Source organism: Oncorhynchus clarkii, chromosome 12 (assembly GCF_045791955.1).
Source record: "Oncorhynchus clarkii lewisi isolate Uvic-CL-2024 chromosome 12, UVic_Ocla_1.0, whole genome shotgun sequence".
NCBI lineage: Eukaryota > Metazoa > Chordata > Actinopteri > Salmoniformes > Salmonidae > Oncorhynchus > Oncorhynchus clarkii.
Window position 1 is genome coordinate 22,585,716 of NC_092158.1, and position 24,957 is coordinate 22,610,672.

Sequence of the window (24,957 nt, forward strand, 5' to 3'; positions counted from 1 at the left end):
CTTTAAATTCATTATATGGTGTGGCTTCCTTAATTTAATAGAATGTTGTTGATTCTTGGTACAGATTTGTAAACATTTCTGAATAAACAACAAGGTCATTATAAAAGTCATACAATAGTAGTATTGTAAAAACTACTTCAAACGAATACTAGTTCAAAGGACTGTCTATAGGTAACCTGCTGTACAGAACTTGATTACCCTTTACAATAACTTTCATGAATAAATCAAATCTAATTTTATTTGTCACATACACATGGTTAGCAGATGTTAATGCGAGTGTAGCGAAATGCTTGTGCTTCTAGTTCGACAATGCAGTAATAACCAACGAGTAATCTAGCTAACAATTCCAAAACTACTACCTTATACACACAAGTGTAAAGGGGATAAAGAATATGTACATAAAGATATATGAATGAGTGATGGTACAGAGCGGCATAGGCAAGATGCAGTAGATGGTATCGAGTACAGTATATACATATGAGATGAGTATGTAAACAAAGTGGCATAGTTTAAAGTGGCTAGTGATGCATGTATTACATAAAGATGCAGTAGATGATATAGAGTACAGTATATACGTATACATATGAGATAAATAATGTAGGGAATGTAAACATTATATTAAGTAGCATTGTTTAAAGTGGCTAGTGATATATTATATAGCCATTATAAATGTTTATATGTGTTTTGTAAATTACTATGCATGCCATAATTGCTTCTGAATTGTAATTATGTTTATACATGCTTAAAATGTTTACAAATAATGGCATTGTAATTCATTATGAGGTACGCTGTTTGTAAATATGTATATTATTTGTTAAAGCTGCAATATGTAACCTTTTGGGCAACCTGGCCAAATTCACATAGAAATTTGAGTTATACAGTGCATTCGGAAAGTATTCAGAATCTTTGACTTTTTCCACATTGTGTACGTTAGCCTTATTCTCATCATTCTACACACAATACCCTATAATGACAAACTAAAAACAGGTTTTTGGAAATTGTAGCAAATGTATTAAATGTAAAAAAGCAAATACCACATTTACAGAAGTATTCAGACCCTTTAGTCAGTACCTTGTTGAAGCGTCCTTGGCAGCGATTACAGCCTCAAGTCTTCTTGGGTATGAGAGGGAGATTCTCCCATTCTACTCTGCAGATCCTCTCAACCTCTGTCAGGTTGGATGGGGAGCGTCACTGCACACTTATTTTCAGGTCTCTCCAGAGATGTTAGATTGGGTTCAAGTCCAGGCTCTGTCTGGGCAACTCAATGACATACAGAGACTTGTCCCGAAGCCACTCCTGTGTTGTCTTGGCTATGTGCTTAGAGTTGTTGTCTGTTGGAAGGTGAACCTTCGCCCCAGTCTGAGATCCTGAGCGCTCTAGAGCAGGTTTTCATCAAGGAAATCTCTGTGCTTTGCTCCGTTCATCTTCCCCTCGATCCTGACTAGTCTCCCAGTCCCTGCCGCTGAAAAACATCCCCACAGCATGATGCTGTCACCACCATGCTTCACCGTAGGGATGGTGCCAGGTTTCTTCCAGATGTGACGCTTGACATTCAAACCAAATAATTCAATCTCGGCTTCATCAGACCAGAGAATCTTGTTTCTCGTGGTCTGCAAGTCCTTTAGGTGTTTTTTGGCAAACTCCAAGCAGACTGTCATGTGCCTTTTACTGAGGAGTGGCTTCTGTCTGGCCGCTCTAGCATAAAGGACTGATTTGTGGAGTGCTGGAGAGATGGTTGTCCTTCTGGAAGGTTCTCCCATCTCCATAGAGGAACTCTGGAGCTCTGTCAGAGTGACCATCGGGTTCTTGGTCACCTCGCTGACCAAGGCCCTTCTCCCCCGATTGTTAAGTTTGGCCGGGCGGCCAGCTCAAGGAAGAGTCTTGGTGGTTCCAAACTTCTTCCATTTAAGAATGATGGAGGCCAATGTGTTCTTGGGGATCTTCAATGCTGCAGACATTTTTTGGTACCCTTCCCCAGATCTGTGACTCGACACATTCCTGTCTCTGAGCTCTACGGACGATTCCTTCGACCTCATGGCCTGGTTTTTTGCTCTGACATGCATTATCAACTGTGGGACCTCATATAGACAGGTGTGTGTGTCTTTCCAAATCAATGTCCAATCAATTTAATTTACCACAGAGGGACTCCAATCAAGTTGTAGAAACATGTCAAGGAGGATCAATGGAAACAGGATGCACCTGAGCTCAATTTCGAGTCTGAATACTAATAAGGTACAGTGGCAAGAAAAAGTATGTGAACCCTTTGTATACCTGGATTTTGCCATAAATCGGTCATAAAATGTGTTCTGATCTTTATCTAGATCACAACAATAGACCAACAGTCTGCTTAAAATAATAACACACAAAGTGTATTTTCTTCTGTTGAAGCCATTCTGTTGTTGATTTACTTCTGTTACACTTCAATTGGTGGACAGCCTAACATTCTCTTGCAAAATGTCTTGATAAACTTGGAAATTCATTTATCTGTCGATGATAGCAAGCTGTCCAGGCCCTAAGGCAGCAAAGCACCACAAACTATGATGCTCCATCCACCATACTTTACAGTTGGGATGAGTTTTTGATGTTGGTGTGCTGTGCCTTTTTTGCTCCTCACATAGTGTTATGTGTTCCTTCCAAACGACTCAACTTTAGTTTCATATATCCACAGAATATTTTGCCAGTAACGCTGTGGAACATCCAGGTGCTCTTTTGCGAACATCAGATGTGCAGCAATGTTTTTTTTGGACAGCAGTGGCTTCCTCTGTGGTGTCCTTCCATGAACAACATTCGTGTTTAGTGTTTTACGTATTGTAGACTCGTCAACAGAGATGTTGGCATGTTCCAGAGATTTCTATGTCTTTAGCTGACACGCCAGGATTCTTCTTAACCTCATTGAGCATTCCCTAGGAGTGGCATTTTGAGCCTGTAATCAAACCCACAAATGCTGATGCTCCAGATACTCAACTAGTCTAAAGAAGGCCAGTGTCATTGCTTCTTTAAATCAGGACAACAGTTTTCAGCTGTTCTAACATAATTGCAACAGGGTTTTCTAATGATCAATTAGCCTTTTTAAAACGATTAACTTGGATTAGCTAACACAACTTGTCATTGGAACACAGGAGGGATGGTTGCTGATATTAGGCCTCTGTACGCCTATGTAGATATTCCATAAAGAAATCAGCTGTTTCCAGCTACAATAGTCATTTACAACATTAACAATGTCTACACTGTATTTCTGATCAATTGTATGTTATTTTAATGGACAACAAATGTGCTTTTCTTTCAAAAACAAGTGACCCCAAACTTTTGAATGGTAATGTGTGTATATATATATATATATATATATATATATATATATATATATATATATAGCCCAGTGCTTTCTGTGGTGGTGGGGCAGCCAGCAGAAAATACGAAGCGTAGGGGTTGGTAATGTTCTCTAGTCGCACTGTGATTGGCTCAGTGTTCTGTCACTCATGGGGGCACTACGTCACCGCAAAATCTTCGGGGAGGGCTCCAAAATTCAAGCCCCTTGGGTGCTGCCATAGAGTTACATTAGAAATGCCCATCCATGAATGCTTAGTCATTGACCACAGATAAAATCACATATCTACAGTAGCTTTGATTGGACTGATCATGTCAACATCATACTTTCAAAATCTTAGCTAGCAAGCTGTCAGTCATCATCATGAATCAAGTCGACAATCAACTTGCAAATCCTTTTCAGTCCTTGTCATATGAAGAGAAATTATAGATAAAACATGCCGGTGCTCATCGGCCATTGAACATAAACATTACACAACAAGTTGGAAATCGCAAATTCAACAATGGGTGGTTTGGAAGGAATCAGTGGCTAACTCCAAGCATCGTAAAGCAATCACTAGCAGCACAATTCAGTGGAGTGGATGTGTGGTCCAAGTCTGAGTTTTAAGGGTCTCTTTTCCAAGCTTTAAAGGATAAACATTCAACATTGGCCATTCTGTCAATCCAGCATGACTTCTGCCACTTTCAAAGCAAATGGAAACTTGGAACTGGGAAATCTCAGACTTCAGTGAGTTCAAGACAAGTGTGAATTCCAAGTCGGGAACTCGGTCCTCTTTCAAGAGCTCCTACCTGAAGATCACAAACGTCATGATTCAACCTTATTGTTCCCAGTTGTCTTGAAAGCACCATAAATCCACAGAATGCCAGACTTCGATGACAATGCATGATGACAACATTTGCCCTAGAAGGACAAACCTTCCTGTTCAAGTGAGCACAGCACAACAAGGTGAGTCCAATAATGTATTGTATGCTGCTGCATAAATTATGTAATTTGCCAGGGAGATATGTATACTGTAGCTAAGAAATTAATACAAAGTGTATGTTGTGTAGTAAACTGTTAGTAGCCCATATGACTCACCCAAATAATTTGGTCCCTTTTCCCCTACTGTTCTGACTTGGTGGTGCACATAGCCTGTTTTAGAGAAATGTCATCATAAAATATTGTAAAACCTTTCTTTGTCTGCTTTTTAAAATTAATTAATTAAAACTTTATTTAACAAGGCAAGTCAGTTAAGAACAAGTTCTTATTTACAATGACGGCCTACCAAAAGACTTCCTGCAGGGACAGGGGCCTGGAATAAAAAATAAATACAATATAAATATAGGACAAAACACACATCACAACAAGAGAGACAACACAGCACTACATAATGAGAGACCTAAGATAACAACATAGCCAGGCAGAAACACATGACCACAGCATGTTAGCAACACAATGTAACAACATGGTAGCAACACAACATGGTGGCAGCACAAAACAAGGTACAAATATTATTGGGCACGGACAACAGCACAAAGGGAAAGAAGGTAGAGACAACAATACATCACACAAAGCAGCCACAACTGTCAGTAAGAGTATGCCCCCTTTATTTATCCTACGGTTCGGACTTGGTGTACAGGGAGAATACAGTAAGAACGGTCCATGTTCTGAATTCTGTCACTGTACATTTCAAAAGTGCTGAACAAATAGTTATATTGACTACATCCGTCCTAGCTCGCTCATTAATGTCTTAATCAAAATTACAGATGGCCTCTTATCTGCTCGTCATCCCCTTATGCCATAGTTTGTACCCCTTATGCTATAGTTTGTACATCTTAATTGTCAGTAGAAACCACATTTGTTTAACGTAAGTTAGCCATATCAGCTATGTTTTTTTTAAAGGCAGTAAATGATGCTGAATTAACTGTTTCGCTGCCAGACCAGGCTCCTCTGATAGCCATGTGTAGCAGTGGTAAGGTGTTGGGATTGCTGTTGGGACAGCATTATGTAGGCCCTAACAGTTTGTGGACACCGTTTGTCATCGTTATAGTCCAATTAATGTATTGTTTAGTGTTGTGTAGTGGCTTTGCTGGCATGCCCCACCAAGATTTACATGCTAAAATCGCCACTGCAGCTGTATGACCCAGTGTGGTTGTATAAATCTAGCATGAGATTTAAATGGAGTTCTTATGGCTCAAATAAAATAAAATGTATTCATATAGCCCTTCTTACATCAGCAAAAAAAAATTTAACCTTTATTTAACTAGGAAAGTCAGTTAAGAACAAATTCTTATTTTCAATGACGGCCTAGGAACAATAGGTTAACTGTCTGTTCAGGGGCAGAACAACAGATTTGTACCTTGTCAGCTCGGGGGTTTGAACTTGCAACCTTCCAGTTACTAGGCCAATGCTCTAACCACTAGGCTACTTTGATATCTCAAAGTGCTATACATAAACCCAGCCTAAAACCCCAAACAGCAAGCAATGCAGGTGTAGAAGCACGGTGGCTAGGAAAAACTCCCTAGAAAGGCAAAAACCTAGGAAGAAACCTATAGAGGAACCAGACTATGAGGGGTGGCCAGTCCTCTTCTGGCTGTGCCGGGTGGAGATTATAACAGGACATGGCCAAGCTGTTCAAATGTTCATAAATGACCAGCATTGTCAAATAATAATAATCACAGTAGTTGTCAAGGGTGCAGCAAGTCAGCACCTCAGGAGTAAATGTCAGTTGGCTTTTCATAGCCGATCATTAAGAGTATCTCTACCGCTCCTGCTATCTCTAGAGAGTTGAAAACAGCAGGTCTGGGACAGGTAGCACGTCCGGTGAACAGGTCAGGGTTCCATAGCCGCAGGCAGAACAATTGAAACTGGAGCAGCAGCATGGCCAGGTGGACTGGGGCCAGCAAGGAGTCATCATGCCAGGTAGTCCTGAGGCATGGTCCTAGGGCTCAGGTCCTCCGAGAGAGAGAAAGAAAGAGATAATTAGAGAGAGCATACTTAAATTCACACAGGACACCAGATAAGACAGGAGAAGTACTCCAGATATAACAAACTGACCCTAGCCCCCCGACACAAACTACTGCAGCATAAATACTGGAGGCTGAGACAGGAGGGGTCAGGAGACACTGTGGCCCCATCCGCTGATACCCCCGGACAGGGCCAAACAGGAAGGATATAACCCCACCCACTTTGCCAAAGCACAGCCCCCACACCACTAGTGGGATATCTTCAACCACCAACGTACCATCTTGAGACAAGGCCGAGTATAGCCCACGAAGATCTCCGCCACGGCACAACCCAAGGGGGGGGGGCGCCAACCCAGTCAGGAAGACTGGCTCAAACCACTCAAGTGATGCACTCCTCCTAGGGACGGCATGAAAGAGCACTAGTAAGCCAGTGACTCAGCCCCTGTAATAGGGTTAGAGGCAGAGAATCCCAGTGGAGAGAGGGGAACTGGCCAGGCAGAGACAGCAAGGGCGGTTCGTTGCTCCAGAGCCTTTCCGTTCACCTTCACACTCCTGGGCCAGACTACACTCAATCATATGACCCACTGAAGAGATGAGTCTTCAGTAAAGACTTAAAGGTTGAGACCGAGTCTGCGTCTCTCACATGGGTAGGCAGGCCATTCCATAAAAATTGAGCTCTATAGGAGAAAGCCCTGCCTCCAGCTGTTTGCTTAGAAATTCTAGGGACAATTAGGAGGCCTGCGTCTTGTGACCGTAGCGTACGTGTAGGTATGTACGGCAGGACCAAATCGGAAAGATAGGTAGGAGCAAGCCCATGTAATGCTTTGTAGGTTAGCAGTAAAACCTTGAAATCAGCCCTTGCCTTAACAGGAAGCCAGTGTAGGGAGGCTAGCACTGGAGTAATATGATAAAAAAATGTGGTTCTAGTCAGGATTCTAGCAGACGTATTTAGTATCAACTGACGTTTATTTAGTGCTTTATCCGGGTAGCCGGAAAGTAGAGAATAGCAGTAGTCTAACCTAGAAGTAACAAAAGCATGGATTAATTTTTCTGCATCATTTTTGGACAGAAAGTTTCTGATTTTTGCAATGTTTTTTTTTACGTAGATGGAAAAAAGCTGTCCTTGAAACAGTCTTGCTATGTTCGTCAAAAGAGAGACCAGGGTCCAGAGTAACGCTGAGGTCCTTCACAGTTTTATTTGAGACGACTGTACAACCATCAAGATTAATTGTCAGATTCAACAGAAGATCTCTTTGATTCTTGGGACCTAGAACAAGCATCTCTGTTTTGTCCAAGTTTAAAAGTAGAACGTTTGCAGCCATCCACTTCCTTATGTCTGAAACACAGGCTTCTAGTGAGGGCAATTTTGGGGCTTCACCATGTTTCATTGAAATGTACAGCTGTGTGTCATCCGCATAGCAGTGAAAGTTAACATTATGTTTTCAAATGGCATCCCCAAGACGTCAAATATATAGTGAAAACAATAGTGGTCCTAAAATGGAACCTTGAGGAACACCGAAATGTACTGCTGATTTGTCAGAGGATCATTGTACCAGAAACTTAGAACCTATCACTTACCATGGATGAAGGTGTACTACAAGATCAAGCATTTTCTGGAGAGTGTTACAACGGTGAAAGAACTGGCTAACATGAAATAAGACTTAGCAAAATGCAAAGCGAATTTTGCCAAGGCTGAGGCGAGGAAGAAGGTGATTGTGGAAAAGAGGGTATCTCTTCTGCAAGAGAAGAATGACTTGCAACTCCAAGTAGCATCTTTGAGTGAGCCTTTCTCATAGAACACAATCATTAGCTGAGGAACATTTCAAAATGTTTTAAAGATACCGTTGCATCAATTCATTGATATTGTGTCATTAAATAAACTGTACATGTACTCTTGTTACGACAGCAGGAATCTGAGAATCTCACAGATGCTGAGGAGAGATGTGAGGGACTATTCAAGAGTATGATCCAGCTTGAGGCCAAACTCAAAGAGACAACGGAGAGACTGGAGGATGAGGAGGAAATTAATGTTGAGCTGACTACCAAGAAGAAGAAGCTGGAGGATGAGTGCTCCGAGCTCAAGAAAGACATTGATGACTTAGAGCTCACTCTGGCTAAAGTGGAGAAGAAGAAACATGGAACAGAAAACAAGGTATGACATAATAGATTATATTGTTTCATTGTAAATTTAACCTGCTTATGTGAATGGAATGATGAAAATGACATTTTGATTTGGTATCAACACAGTTCGACTCTCGTTCACTTTAACCTGTTTAAAAATCTGACAGAGGAGATGGCCTCTCAAGATGAGAGCATTGGCAAGCTAACCAAGGAGAAATAGCCCTCCAAGAGGAACATCCGCAGACCCTGGTGGATCTCCAGGCAGAGGACGACAAAGTTAACACTGACTAAATCCAAGACCAAGCTTGAGCATCAAGTGGATGATGTGAGTTTAGATTTTGATCAAATAACTGTAATAAAACCGTCTCAGAATTACATTTAACAAATATGTTCTCTAATTGTATAGCTTGAGGGTTTTCTGGAGCAAGAGAAGAAGCTCCACATGGAAATTGAGAGAGCCTAGAGGAAGCTTGAGGGTGACCTAAAACTGGCCCAGGAATCCATAATGGATCTAGAGAATGACAAGCAGCAGTCAGAAGAGAAGATCAAAAAATGACATGGACTGCAATTTAATAAATAATCTACTGTATCAGCATATACTTTTTATTATGATTCAGACTTAACTGTCAACATTGCCTATGTCTATAACAGGAAGGAATTTGAAACAAGACAGCTTCTAAGCAAGATTGAAGATGAGCAATCTTTGGGGTCTCAGCTACAGAAGAAAATCAAGGCGTTCTAGGTGTGAAGTATGCAGTTTATAATGTATTTATTTTCATTCATAATTTACATATGTGTGAAAGGTGGACTCAATTGCATTAACCTTTTCATCTTAGGCCTGTATTGAGGAACTGGAAGAAGAGATTGAGGATGTGCTGCCCACGCTAAGGTTGAAAAGCAGAGAGCTGATCTTTCCAGGGAACCTGAAAATATCGGTGAGAGGTTTGAAGAGGCTGGTGGTGCAACTGCTGCTCAAATTGAGATGAACAAGAAGCGTGAGGATGAGTTCCAGATGCTGCGCTGGGACTGAGGAATCCACCCTGAAGATACCGCTGCTGCTCTCCACAAGAAGCAGGCTGACAGCGTAGCAGAGCTGGGAGAGCAGATGTACAACCTTCAGAGCATCAAGCAGAAGCTTGAGAAGGAGAAGAATGAATACAAAATGAAGATTGACGATCTCGCATGTTACAGTGTCATAGAGGCCACCAATTAATATGAATGTAATTTCAATCAAGAGCGATGTGCATTTACACCAGGTGAATATAGCCAGCAGCTTGAATATAAATAAGCTGACCAGAGGGAAGCAGACACACTCAGCAGATTGAGGAGGTGAAGAGACACATTGAGGAGGTCAAGGTAAAATGACCTGTTATTACAAACAATCAATTCATACATCTTCATTTGTAACTTTATTATAACCAATTACTTGTTTTTCATTCTTAAAGGCTAAACCCTAGCCCATTGTTTGTAATCAGCCAGCCATGACTGTGATATGCTGAGGGAGCAGTTTGAAGACAAACAGGAGGCCAAGGCTGTGCTGCAGTGTGTAATGTCCAAGGCCAACAGTGAGGTAGCTCAGTAGAGAACCAAGTATGAAACTGATGCAATCCAGCGTACTGAAGAGCTTGAGGTGGCAAAGTGTGTTCAAAAGTAACAACTAATACAGTATGTACCTCTTTTTCTGATATTTGTTCTCTTAGTTTCTCATTGCATAAATGTCATGTTAAAAAGGAAAAAGTTTGCCACCCATCTGCAGGAGGCTGAGGAACAAATTGAAGCTCTGTACTCCAAGTGTGCTTCTCTGGAGAAGACCAAACAGAGACTCCGGTGAGAGGTAGAGGACCTCATGGTTGATGTGGAGAGCGCTAATGCCATGGCTGCCAACCTTGATAAGAAGCAGAGGAACTTTGACAAGCTAGAAAGGGAGAAAGCATATCAATAAAAAGAGATGAGTGTAATGAGATACAATGACAGATAATTATATTTCTTGATAGTGTAAGTTAGTCACATTGTACATTTTTGCAGGTTCTGGCAGAGTGGAAACAGGAGTATAAGGAAGTACAGACAGAGCTGGAGTGATCTCAGGAAGAGATTCTCTCTATGAGCAGGCTCTGGATCAGCTGGAGACCCTGAAATGTGAGAACAAGAACTTTCAGTATAGTGGTTCAATTAATGTTCAGTCAAGAGAGGAATTAGCCAAAGAAATCTGTAAAACAGTTCACATATCACATATTTAGAGGAAGTTTTAAAAGCAGAAGTTGAATGACATTAATGCTGTTATAACCCCAGCCTTTTGGACCATTCTGGACAATTCCACTTAGTGTAGTATTCACCCTTTTCTAACTGCTAATAAATCCAGAAATGTATGGAGCCACATATAATTTGAAAAAGCATAAATGTAAGATTAAATATTAGCCTTTAAAACGTTCCTAGGTCCATCCTACACACAATAATGTACAAGTTATACTTTAAAAAATGTAATCCAAAATAAATGTTTCCTCCAAAGACATCCAAATATATTTTTTATTGAGACATTCTTTCTCTTTCCCCAATAGATCAACAGTGTCAAACATAGCAACACCAAAAGGTTCATGATTGGGTGAATAGCTCCGATTTTACAGAAATTTATGTGTGCATGTCGCAATTCTGGGTGTTGTTGGCCTGCTTCCTTTTTAGTAGCTAGCTAGCTAAACATTGATATTCAAGAAGGCATGTGTAAATGATAACAGGGATGTTTTATACTGTTAGCTTGAATCCGTGTGATTTCAATTGTGTAAAGATCAGAGGCGTCATGCCAGTAAAGGGCACCAGTGCGCGTGTCCCCTCAGATTTGTCTGGTTTTTCAGACGTTAAATTAATTAAAATGTTTAATTAACTGGATTTTTAATCCCACTTTTTATCATAATTATTTATAATAAGATCTGTCAGCTGTATTTTGTGGAGGGGGCACATTGACTGGACCAGACAAAGAGCACCCAAAACCCTATTCTACCTATTAGGTGGTTAATTCCAAGGTGCACCACACAGCAAATGCTAGGCTAGATACTCTAGTGCATGCAGACAGTATCGTCAGTGGAGGAGGAGAGAGTGTCGAGTGACACACAGCGTTTTAATAAAGTTAGAGTAGTTTGTCTGACTATCTTAGCTGGCATCCCTGCTAGCATTGTTGCTTTAGAAAATACAAAAATTGCTTTAATTATTGGGTTATGATACTATATGCCAGTGTGGCAGTTGTACTAAACTCCAAAGGCAAAAGTTCTTAAAGAATAAATGTGCATCATTAATTTAAATGACAATTGAACAGGTAAAAAGGTATAGTTAGATAAATAAAATAAAATGTTTGACATGGCATTATGATTATGGCTCCAGATAACAGGAAAAGTATGTTTCAGGTGTTTGAAAAATGTAAAATTCTACGACCTAAAGACTCATCCCAAAAACTATTTTTTTTCTCCAAAATGTAGGCGGTACAGGGGGTTATAGCAAGTTTTAATGTGTCTAGTTGAATCAATATTTTTGACCAAAATGCCTTTCTGTGTATCTGCAGAGAAGATCTCAGACCAGACTGAACAGATAAGAGAAACTGGAAAGAGCATTCATGAGCCAGAAAAGGCCAAGAATACTGCAGAGCCTGAGAAGGCAGAGATCCAGACTACTCTGGAGGAAGCTGAGGTTAGGAGTTATATGCATGAATAGGCCCAGTAAGCTTAGTCGAAACATGTATATAATTAGTTTGTGTAATACATAGGAACCTCTGGAACATGCTAAATCCAAGATTCCTCGTTTCCAGCTGGAGCTCAACCAGGACAAGGGTGAAATCGACAGAAAGCTTGCAAAAGATGATCAAGAGGAACAGCCAGATGGTGATTAACCCATGCAGAGCAATCTGGACCCTGAGAGTCAAGAAGAAGATGGAGGGAGACCTCAATGAGATTGAGATTCAGATGAGTCATGCCAACCACCAAGCTGAGGCCCAGAAACAGCAAAGGTACTTCCAGGGACAACTCAAAGACAAGGTAAGCTTTTTGATCAACATTTGTTTACAAAGTCAATCACTTAATGACTTCCCCACGTTTCAAATCATATTGGTCACATACGTGATTAACAGATGTTATTGCGGGTGTTGCGAAATGCTTGTGCTTCTAGCGCCAACAAGTAATATCTACACAACATATACCCAATACACACAAATCTAAGTAGGAATGAATTGAGACTACATACATATGGACGAGCGATGTCAGAGCGGAACGGACTAAGATACTGTAGAATAGAATACAGTATATACATATGAGATGAGTAATGAAAGATATGTAAACATTAAGTATAGAAAACAGAATATACATACGAGATGAGTAATGTCAGATATGTAAACATTATTAAGTGACTAAGATACCATAGTATAGAATACAGTATATACATATGAGATGAGTAATGCAAGATATGTAAACATTATTAAAGTGACCAATGTTCCATTCCTTAAAATGGCCAGTGATTTCTAGTCTAAGCTTATAGACAGCAGCCTCTGTTTGTTCCATAACATCTTTATTATTAGGATGCCAAACTGCACCTTGATGAAGCAATCAGAGGACAGGATGACATGAAGGAGCAGGCAGCCATGGTGGAGCGCAGGAACGCCCTGATGTTGGCTGAGATTGAGGAGCTGAGGGCTGCTCTGGAGCAGACAGAGAGAGGCCACCAAGTGGCAAAGCAAGAGCTGGTGGATGCCAGTGAACAGATTGGACTGCTGCTCTCAGGTAGTCATTTAATTTATACCTTTTGTTAACGTTTTATCCTAATTTTGATGAACTTGTTCTTTACATCATTTGTCTTGAAGAAAATTCTTCTGAGCACCAAGAAAAAGCTTACGGTTACTTGGTTTCAGGTCCAAGGTGAGGTGGAAGACACTGTTCACGAAGTCAGAAATGCAGAGGAGAAGGCTAAGGCCATCACTGATGGGAGTCAAATAAAATATGTATTAGTTAACTAAAACTTTTCTATGAACAAATATGTCAAACCACGCTGCATTGATGAGCTGAAGAAGCAGGACACCAGCACTCACCTGGAGAGGATGAAGAATAACCTGAAGGTAACAGTCAAGGACCTGCAGGTCTGTCCGGGTGGGAAGTTAGTTAATGATTGATTAATTATTGATAACAGGCGCTAACATTTGGAAGGGGATAGCTATACAGTATATTTACATAATGAGCAGAATTCTAATCAAAATATCAATTCCTAAATCAAAGTGCGTGAACTGGAGTCTTGCCTGGTAGGTGGAGCAGATACTATAAAAAGTGTAAAGGTGTCTGCAAATGTGAGAGGAGAGTGAAGGAGCTCACCTACCAGGTAAATGAATTGTCTGTGTTGAACAAATGGCTAGAAAATGATTTGACTCTCAGCATCTAAAATAAAACCAATGTCACACCTACCTCAAACTGAGGACAAGAAGAATGTTACCAGGCTGTAGGATTTGGTGGACAAGCTGCAGTTGAAGGTTAAGGCCTACAAGAGGCAGGCTGAGGAAGCGGTAAGTCACTTAAAAGCAAATTGATCTCCAATTATTCTACAAAACATGGTAAACCTGAACTGTACCACCCTTAGCCTTCTAATTACAACTGTTTCTTATTGTTCTTTCAGGAAGAACAAGCCACTCACCTGGCCAAGTTCAGGAAGCTGCAGCATGGACTGGAGGAAGCTAAGGAGCGTGCTGACATCACTGAGTCCCAGCTGAGAGCCAAAAGTTGTGACTCTGGAAAGGTAATTTTGACACTACATTCTGTTTAATGGAAAGGTTCCTATTTTACATTCTATTCCATTATCCAAAGACGAGTGAGCAAGGAACAAGTTCCTGATGCCTTTCTGTGTTTCATATAATATGAAAGTCAATGTGAAAGTGTATTAAACCGTTAATTCCACCAGTATTATTCGTTTTGCATGAAACTCCCTCTTAACATCCCAAGGGGTTTATTTCCGTTTGTGGAAATAAATCTGGTTGTTTGTATGATTCATTTGTGTATTTCCAGGAAACAAAAGCTGAATAAAGAAGTGTTGATCAACAATGCTACTGAAGTCTTCTCAAAACTGCTCATACAATGATTGTCATTGTGAAAGTTATGTGCATTGATTAAAATTAAACAATATCTCTGCAGTTTTGTTAATTCTTTAACTGAAATGAATGTATTTTCAAAATATATTCAACCAAAAATAATAGTTATACATGCATTTGACCTACCTTGCCCTCAGGAATTGATTAATCACTCTTGACTGAAGCACCCAAAAACAATGGGAATCCTAAATGTGATAACATAACAGAATCACAATATAACATATCAATTCATGCAATATCATATCAATTTGACAAACAGGCAATAATGACATACATAAAATGACGATTCTGATGTGGCCTACGTACAGTTTCAGTGGACACTGGGCAAAATCATCTCAACTCATGTGATGTGTAGGTCTACCAATGTCCAGGCACTCATGCAGATACTCAAGCCATTCAAAAAAAGTGTATTTTGCTAGTCACTTCCCTGACCAAGGCCCTTCTCCCCTAATTATTCAGTTTGGCCCGGGAGGCCAGCTCTAGGAAGAGTCTTGGTGGTTCCAAACGTCTTCCATTTAAGAATGATGGAGGCCACTGTGTTCTTGGGGACCTTCAAAAAAATATTTTGTTAACCTTCCCCAGGTCTGTACCTAGACACAATCCTGTCTCAGAGCTCTACAGACAATTCCTTCAACTTCATGGCTTTTGTTCTGACATGCAGAGTCAACTGTGACATCTTATATAAACAGGTGTGTGCCTTTCTAAATCATGTCCAATCAACTGAATTTACCACAGGTGGACTCCAATCAAGGTGTAGAAACATCTCAAAGATGATCAATGGAAACAGGATGCACCTGAGCTCAATTTCGAGTCTCATAGCAAAGGATTTGAATACTTATGTAAATAATGTATTTCTGTTTCTTTAAATAAAAAAAATGTGCAAACATTTATAAAAACCTTGAGTTGTCATTATGGGTATTGTGTGTAGATTTATGAGGAAAATGTTTCATTGAATGAATTTTAGAATAAGGCTGTGACGCAACAAAATGTGAAAATGTCGAAAGTTTCTTAGTGCTTTCTGAATGCACTGTACTATGTCTGTCAGCAACAAACCCATTCACCATACCTAAAATATTATCTGGCCTAGTGACAATGTAAACTAAACTTATTGTGAGTTGCAAGCTTGTTGTACTGGACTAGACTGAAATCTGCTACCTAACCCAATTTACATGGGGGCTCAGTGGGCATGCGTGTGTCATGGATTCTGACAAATTGGTAAACGCTTGCAGTCCATACAAGTGCATTATGCATAACAATGTCATTATTTATGGCTGTATTGGATAGAGTAATCTGCCTATCGTGGTCAGAGAGGAAGAAGAAGAGAGAGGCCCAACTCGGTGGAAATCTGTTTCCTTTCAGCAGGAGGTGTTTTTTCGTTGTTTTACCCACCAAGCAAAGAGTTTTTGTGTGGAAGTCAATGAGAGAGTGTCGAATTTGGTCCCCCAAAAATGTATGGCTTATTTGCTAGGTGCGGTTTATTTGATCGAATAGATGTTTTGTAATGCTTATTAAGTTGTTTCGAGTATACTGATATAAGTAGGACACGTGACATCCCGGCAACGTTGTCTTGTGATGGCTATGCATATTTTACAATAATGAGATGTGTCCATCAATCCAAAGAAAGGATAGGCAGGATCTAGACAGCCTGCTGTGCCGCTTTGTGGACAACGACTCCCATTGTTAGGGCAGAGAGACATGTATCTTGTCAGTATATCCATAATCTTTGTTGCAGTGCAGTAGGCCTGTGAGCAGTAGTGTCGTGGTGCCTGGAGAATCAAATCAAATCAAACTTTATTTGTCACATGCGCCGAATACAACAAGTTACCTTACCTTGAAATGCTTACTTACAAGACCTTAACCAACAGTGCAGTTCAAGAAGAGTTAAGAAAATATTTACCAAATAAACTAAAGTAAAAAATAATAAAAAGTAACACAATAAAATAACAATAACGATTCTATATACAGGGAGTACCTGTACCTGAGTCAATGTGCAAGGGTACAGGTTAGTCGAGGTAATTTGTGCATAGGTAGGGGTGAAGTGACTATGCATAGATAATAAACAGCGAGTAGCAGCAGTGTAAGAACAAATGGATGTGGGGTCAATGTAAATAGTCCAGTGGTCATTTGATTAATTGTTCATCAGTCTTATAGCTTGAGGGTAGAAGCTGTTAAGGAGCCTTTTGGTCCTAGACTTGGCGCTCCGGTACCGCTTGCCGTGCGGTAGCAGAGAAAACAGTCTATGACTTGGGTGACTGGAGTCTCTGAAATTTTCGGGGGCTTTCCTCTGACACCAACTATTATATAGGTCCTGGATGGCAGGAAGCTTGGCCCCAGTGATGTACTGGGCCGTACGTACTACCCTCTGTAGCGCCTTGCGGTCAGATGCCGAGCAGTTGCCATACCAGGCGGTGAAGCAACCGGTCAGGATGCTCTCGATGGTGCAGCTGTAGAACTTTTTGAGGATCTGGGGACCCATGCTAAATCTTTTCAGTCTCCTGAGGGTGAAAAGGTGTTGTCGTGCTCTCTTCATGACTGTCTTGGTGTGTTTGGACCATGATAGTTCGTTGGTGATATGGAAACCAAGGAACTTGAAACTCTCGACCCGCTGCACTACAGCCCCGCAGAAGTGGGTATACTCTCATTTTCATTTCATTTAGGGGGACAAAATAGTTAATAAATGTGCTCTGCAGGGAGTCAGTCACCCTCTTGATCTGCTACATCTCATCCTTCTCAGCAAGCTTCCTATCGACTTCACCTTTTGCTTAATTGAGCTCTAGCCTGGACATGTTTACTATTTCCTATTTCATTTGGAAACAGATAAGGCCTGAGACACTTGAAATATAGAGCAGATTATCTGGGATTTGGACATCTGGACATTTGACAAAATTCAAGTGGGAGTTGGAGTGGGCTATCACAGTGCATACTTCAGTCTACAGTATCGTACAGCTGTCAACATAAAATTATAGCCTAAGACAAGTGTTCCATATCATCACACACCAAACTATTTCTGTGACACAAGTGGAAAATCGTATTTGGATAATGCAACAGAATATCCTTGCAGGTGGCAGTGTTGAAAAGTCATATAATACGATTTATTTAAAATATCACTTTACTTATTACTTTGGTGTATTTACGAAACATTCTACTGCACTGATAGTAACATACGCATTTCACTGCACCTCCTATAACACCTGCAAATCTGTGTACGCGACCAATACATTTTGATTTGATTCATGTTCGTAGGGCTTCTTAGGCCTACATAAAGTATGAACAATATTGTAACCTATAATATTGTACATTTAACTGGAACTCATATCCTAAGAAAAACAATAGTTTATTCTGCCTGTTCAAAGTGTGCTGCTAATTTAGTTGTCACCTCTCCCTGTGGTCTTTCTGAGTTGCTGAGCTTTATCCTTACAGTACACATCACTCATCTCCCACATTAGTCCTTTGTTTTTGGTAGCCCTCATTGTCCATGATGAAAACCCCTGTCATAGCCACTGGAATAGTTATTTAAATAGTAGAACTTCTCATTAAACCATAATCAGTGAGCGTCTGTTTTTATTATTTATTTATTTATTACCCCTTTTTCTCCCCAATTTCGTGGTATCCAATTGGTAGTTACAGTCTTGTCTCATCGCTGCAACTCCCGTACAGACTCGGGAGAGGCGAAGATCGAGAGCCATGCGTCCTCCGAAACATAACCCAACCAAGCCGCACTGCTTCATTACGCAATGCGCACTTAACCCGGAAGCCAGCCGCACCAATGTGTCGAAGGAAACACCGTACATCTGGTGACTGTGTCAGCGTGCACCCGGCCCACCACAGGAGTCGCAGGTGCGCAATGGGACAAGGACATCTCTGCCGGCCAAACCCTCCCCTAACCCAGACAGCACTGGGCCAAGTGTGCGCTGCACCATGGGTCTCCCGGTCGCGGTCGGCTGTGACAGAGCCTGGACTCCAACCCAGAATCTCTAGTGGCACAGCTAGCACTGCGATGCAGTGCCTTAGACCACTGCACCACTCGGGAGGCCTATGAGCGTCTCTTATTTCAAATCCCATGCTAAGCACAACTAATTACTCCCAGACCAGGGAAGGAGGTCAATGCCTATGGAATTAAAATCACTTATGCACACTTGATATATCAAGCCCAGTGGATACCATGTGGCGTAAATAAGTCATATTCACAAATCAAGGGGTGACTGAAAATATTACAGATTGTGACTCTTATTAATTCATTTGAGGAAACCATGTCTCACCATCAATCATATTTGTCCTGTTTCCATTTTCATATCATGTCAACACATTTTGTCAAGTACCATGGATAGGAAAGTAGGATGGGTGGTGTTAATGACTAACTCATTTAGTTCTGTAACTGGGAAGATCTTGAAATCTCTACCACATGGGATCAGTTATTGGAGCTGTTTTTAATAGCCTGTGAGACATGAGGAGGATAATTTAGACTGGGTAACAAGGCTCCCATGCCTCTCATGTTCTACTGCTTTGCCAGTAGTGCTGCACCAAATGCCAACACCCTCAGCCCCATTTAAACATCCCTCTCACACCACCACTCTAAAGGTTGCATGGCCATTTAAAGCATTTGATATTCATTTTATTGGCTGGGAACACAGTAAGGAAAGTAATTGAAAGTTGTGTTACCCTGGCTGTATTCCATCAAAGGAGACCTTGATGTTTTCTACTTAAAGTAACTTGACACTGGGAAAAACACCAAGCAGAATATGTTTTCTTAAATGATACCTTCTTTTGGTTAATAAAATATGTTCCTACATACATACAGTGCCTTCAGAAAGTATTCAGGCCCCTTTTACTTTTTCCATGTTTTGTTAGGTTACAGCCTTATTCTAAAATGTATTAAATCGTTTTCTCCCTCATCAATCTTCACACAATACCCCATAATGACAAAGCAAAAACATGTTTTTAGAAATCTTTGCTAATTTTAAAACATTTAACACTGAAATATGACGTTTACATAAGTATTCAGACCCTTTAATCAGTACTTTGATGAAGAACATTTGGCAGCGATTACAGCCTCCATTCTTGGGTATAACGCTACAAGCTTGGCACACCTGTTTTTGGGGACTTTCTCACATTCTTCTGTGCAGATCCTCTCAAGCTCTGTCAGGTTGGATGGGAAGTGTTGCGGCACAGCTATTTTCACATCTTTCCAGATAATTTTTGATCTGTTCCAGTCCCTGCTGCTAAAAAACATCCCAACAGCATGATGCTGCCACCACCATGCTTCACCGTAGGGATGGTGCAAGGTTTCCTCGAGACGTGACACTTGGCATTCAGGCCAAAGAGTTCAATCTTGTTTTCATCAGACTAGAGAATCTTGTTTTTCATGGTCTGAGATTCTTTAGGTGACTTTTGACAAACTCCAAGCGAGCTGTCATGTGCCTTTTACTGAGGAGTGGCTTCCGTCTGGCCCCTCTACCATAAAGGCCTGATTGGTGGAGTGTTGCAGAGATGGTTGTTCTTCTGGAAGATTATCCTATCTCCACAAAGGAACTCTAGAGCTCTGTCAGAGTGACCATCGGGTTCCTGGTCATCTCCCTAACCAATCCCTTCTCCCTTCTCCTTGTTCAGTTTGTCCGGGCGGCCAGCTCTAGGAAGAATCTTGGTGACTCCAAACTTCTTCCATTTCAGAATGATGGAAGCCACTGCATTCTTGGCAACCTTTAATGCTGTACAAATTTTGTTGTCACGCTTCCCCAGATCTGTGCCTCGACACAATCCTGTCTCGGAGCTCTACGGACAATTCCTTCGACCTCGTGGCCTGGTTTTTGCTCTGACATGCACTGTCAACTGTGGGACCTTGTATAGACAGGTGTGTGCCTTTCCAAATCATGTCCAATAATTTTTATTTAACACAGAGGGACTCCAATCAAGTTGTAGAAACATCTCAAGCATGATCAATGGAAACATTTCTAAAAACCTGTTTTCGCTTTGTCATTATGGGACATTGTGTGTAGATTGCTGAGGATTTTTTATTTTAATACATTTTAGAATAGGGCTGTAACTTAACAAAATGTGGAAAAAGTCAAGGGGTCTGAGTACTGTTTACAAGAAATCTAGTAAGTCTAGTCTTGTCTTACAGACAGAATGTACATATTTGTTTTTATTCATAATTTATGCCTAGAGTATGTTGTTATGGATTCTTACACTGCCAGAAATAGGATAACAAATGCAGACATGATATTCAGCTGACACTGACTGGGGCTTCCAGGGGTTTATGGGGCTGAAGGCACTAGGACTAGTTTCCTGTGATGCCCCAAACATAGGATTGTCTCGTTCAAGCTCGACTTCGCTTCTGGACACAAGTCTCACCTGAGGTAAATCATCAAATTTATAGTAGGCCAAATGTATATACAATAGGGCCAGGACGATACCATTTTTCGACAATTTTCAGACAATTCGCAAGTGGCTGAATCTCACTGGAGAAGTCATCCAAGCAAGGGAAACAGCGCCCCCTTGTCTCTGTATGTGTAGCTCATGTATCTGATGCTGTCTGGAACAAAATACTGTAGTATGACATGTTGTCACCGTAGCATTTGACTGATTGATGCCAGCAAGCATTTGGCCTCCCTTGATATTTTTTAAAAATATATAATTCGCCAAACTGTGGGTTGTCCTGGTGTAGCAAAACGCCCCCCAAGAGAGGCCAGTTTGGATTTGGCTGCACACCAATCAAATCACATCGTAAGAAAAACATCATCATTGTCAGAGAACATGTCTGTTTCTCGTCTGCTTGTATTGATGTCCTGCAGTAGCTAGCTTGCTAAATCGACCCTTTATTAGATTAAGCAGACTGTGTTTGTCTATTGTTGTGGCCATAGATGAAGATCAGATCAGATTTTATGACAAATTTATGCAGAAATCCAGGTATTTCCAAAGAGTTCATATACTTTTTCTTGCCACTGTATATATTTTAAAATGTCACTGGATTCATCTGAAGGTTACCCATACAAATAAATGGAAGAATGGAGGTGGTTTTGTGGCAACAAAAAAAGGGGTTAAATATGTGTCCAAAAATATATTTCCTGGACTTTCTTATATCTCCTAGATATAGGACAGACACTTCAAACCTTAATTCTTATGATTTATTTTTTGACTGTTTTTTTTGCCATTCATGAATGTGTTATTTAATGCGTTTCTATGGTATTTTGTAGTAATTTAATAATATATATATATATATATATATATATATATATATATATATATATATTATTATATATATTATATATAATATATATATATATTTATACTTACAGAGGACCTCAAATGTAAATAAAATTTAAAATCAATTGGCTTTATTATCATTGGTATGACCATCAGTAGTTTGTATACAAAGAGTTTAACAGCTTACATAAGAGCCCCCAACCCTCCTCAATATGGGTAGTTTTGCCATGGATTGTTAATTGTTTTTATTAAAAAATTATTACATTCATAGAAATAGCAATATTGAACTGTTTCAGCATTCTTAGAACTTCTTAGGGCTAGGCCCCTTTTTTCTCAATTTCCGCCTGAATGACATGCCCAAGGTAAACTGTATGTTGCTCAGGTCCTGAAGCCAGAATATGCATATAATTGGTATCATTGGAAAGAAAACACATGGACGTTTGTAGAAATATTAAAATAATGTAGGAGAATATAACACAATAGATATGGTAGGAGAAAATCCAAAGAAAAACCAACCAGAATGTTTTTTGTTGAGCGAGATCATGCTCTTACAATGGAAAGTATAGGGGCATACTGAATTCTAGCTCCCATAGGGTGTCAGCAGTCTATGTTCAAGGTTTCAGGCTTGTAACTTCCAAAACGAATAAGAAATATCAGTTTTAGTAAAGGGACACAGTCTTGGAAATTCATGTTTGGGCGCGCCATGAAGACAAAACGCACCTGCTAAAATCGGTTTCCTATTGAACATACTTCTTTCCATAAGAAATATTATAGCTTGATAACATTTAAGGGTATCTGAGGAGTAAATAGAAACGTATTTTGACTTGTTGAAACAAAGTTTAGGGGTAGATTTTCGGATTTCTTTCTCTACATGTTGAACGAGTGGATTACTCAAATCGATAGCGCAAAGTAAACATACTTTTTGGGATATAAAGAAGAATTTTATCTAACAAAACTATACTACATGTCATAGCTGGGACCCTTTAGATGACAAATCGGAGGATAATTTTCAAGAAGTAAGTGAATATTTCATCGCTATTTGTGAATTTATGAAACCTGTGCCAGTGGAAAAATATTTTGATTTGGGGCACCGTCCTCAAACAATCACATGGCATGCTTTTGCTGTAATAGCTACTGTAAATCGAACAAATCCATAATTATAATTGATTATAAATAGTAAGTCATAAAATGCTATATTATACTTTTCCCCCATTTTATTTACAGTTACAGTTACAGTTAAATTAACAAGCTTTCAACCAATATAAGACACTTGTATGTACCTAAATGTTTAATATCCATCATTTTTATGATTATTTATTTGAATTGCGTGCCCTCCAGCTTCACTGGAAGTTGTCCCGCTAGCAGGACGCCTAGCCCTACGCATGGTAATTTTTACTCCCAATTAACCTATCATTTGACAAATGAGAAAGTACATTTCATCAGTCTTGACGATTTCTGTTTATCTTGGTTTTGCTAGTTAAATCATGGGACATGATTAACCAAAATGCATAGAAAAACCTGACAACCTTGCGGTTACAATGAGAGTAAATTAAGTTACAGGGTTTCAACAGCAATAGAAGCCACTATGTTTGTCATTTTGAATGACCAAGAGCTAATACACAATCACATTATTGTCAAAAGTTGTCAACACTGTCATTCACTTCTAAGCTTTACCCCAAGATTTATATCTAATTGTGATGGATCTCAACATCTGGACAACTGGATTCACTCTTTCCCCTCCTGCTCATGCTTGATCTGAATGGGGATGACCATGTCACTGGGGAGGATGGTGGTAACTGAGCCTGGTAGAAGTGCTTCTACTAAGAGAACCCCTTCACCAGACAGAGATGAGCTGATGTGCTGCAAGTCCACACCAGGGGGCAGCCTTCAACAAACAAACAACAACAATTTGCTTACAACACAGACAGGCTACAATATGTTTACTGTGGTTCAAATGGCTGCATGTCATCTGTTTTAACAAATGTAATTAAACCGTGGGAAATGATTTAACGTCTCCTATAACAATCAACACAAAGACTTTCAATTGCACACATTATTTATTCAGTTCTTAGTTTCATTACCGGGAGATGTCTTTGCCATAACATTGTGAGAGACCTTGTTTCCTATTCAACCATTACAACTTACTTGTTTTTCCTTATAAAGCACCTTGAGACTGATCCATGTTCATCTTCCCTTTCATCATGTTGACCTTAAAATATGAGTTGAGAAAAATTATTGAAGTAATGGAATTTGGAGCATGTGGACATCTTAACATTTCAACAGTAAATTGTCAAAGATATTTAACAATGGATGTTCCAAAAACCATATTCCATTTTCTTTTTTTAACCAGAGAAATAATGTTCCTACCTGCAATCTCCAGGAAGCCCCCCTTGGTTTTGATTGATATCTCCTCTGGTGAGAAGTGATTAACATCCAGGGTGATCCTCCATCTGCCCTGTTCCATCCTGATCTCTGACACTCCTCCAGACAGTTGCCTCTGAAGCCTGGCTGAATTCTGGGGTGCCACTGCAGCAGGAAGAACAGTGCTGAGGCTGAAGAGGGGATAGTGTGTGTACCCTGGCCAGGAGGATGATGCCAATGTATTCCTAGCCCAATCTATCCAGCTCACATCGCCTGGATCCAGGAAAGGAGGGAGGCCAGAGTCCTTCTCCATGATCATGTGGCTAGGCTGTGTCCACTCACGGAAAGGATCCCAATTTACATCTCAGCGGAAAAGAGGACGGGGTAATACCTTGTTGTGGTCAGCCATGACTTCTGAATCACCTTCTGAGAGTGGTACTGGGGGGTGGAGCCTGTCTCCTCTCTTAGTTTCCCCTTGGCTAGCTAATGTTATTCAATCTCTATCTAATTACAATGGCTTAATGACTGGTTTATCCGGTTTAATGACTTAGACTCGCCATACAAAAGAGCAGCTATATTTTCCCCCAAAGAGTTCAGGAAGGCTGCCTCATAGTGGGATGGATTGCCCTGGACAAATCAGCATCACTCACAACATTTATATACCCAGCTGATCCATTCTAGCACCTATCAAGCAGTAAGTGTTATCCATGGGATGAGTTGATAGGCATGGCTGGAACAGTGGTGCTGCTCCTCTGTTGCCCTGGGACCTGCAGAGGATAACTCAAATTGTATTTATAGCGCAAACGGCAAGTAGTTGGTGGATGAATCCGGCAACAGCAACGATGGGGTTTATTCAATGATTGGCCTCTGCAGTCTTGTCATATACTGGTGCTCTTTGTCCT

General features: G+C 40.4%; 2 pseudogenes; one reads left to right on the plus strand and one right to left on the minus strand.

Moving 5' to 3' along the window:
• Nucleotides 1–3,992: 3,992 nt before the first annotated feature.
• Nucleotides 3,993–18,472, plus strand: LOC139422404 (myosin heavy chain, fast skeletal muscle-like; annotated as a pseudogene).
• A 3,452-nt stretch (nt 18,473–21,924) lies between these two features.
• On the minus strand, nt 21,925–24,464 carry LOC139421931 (heat shock protein beta-1-like; annotated as a pseudogene).
• Nucleotides 24,465–24,957: the final 493 nt, after the last annotated feature.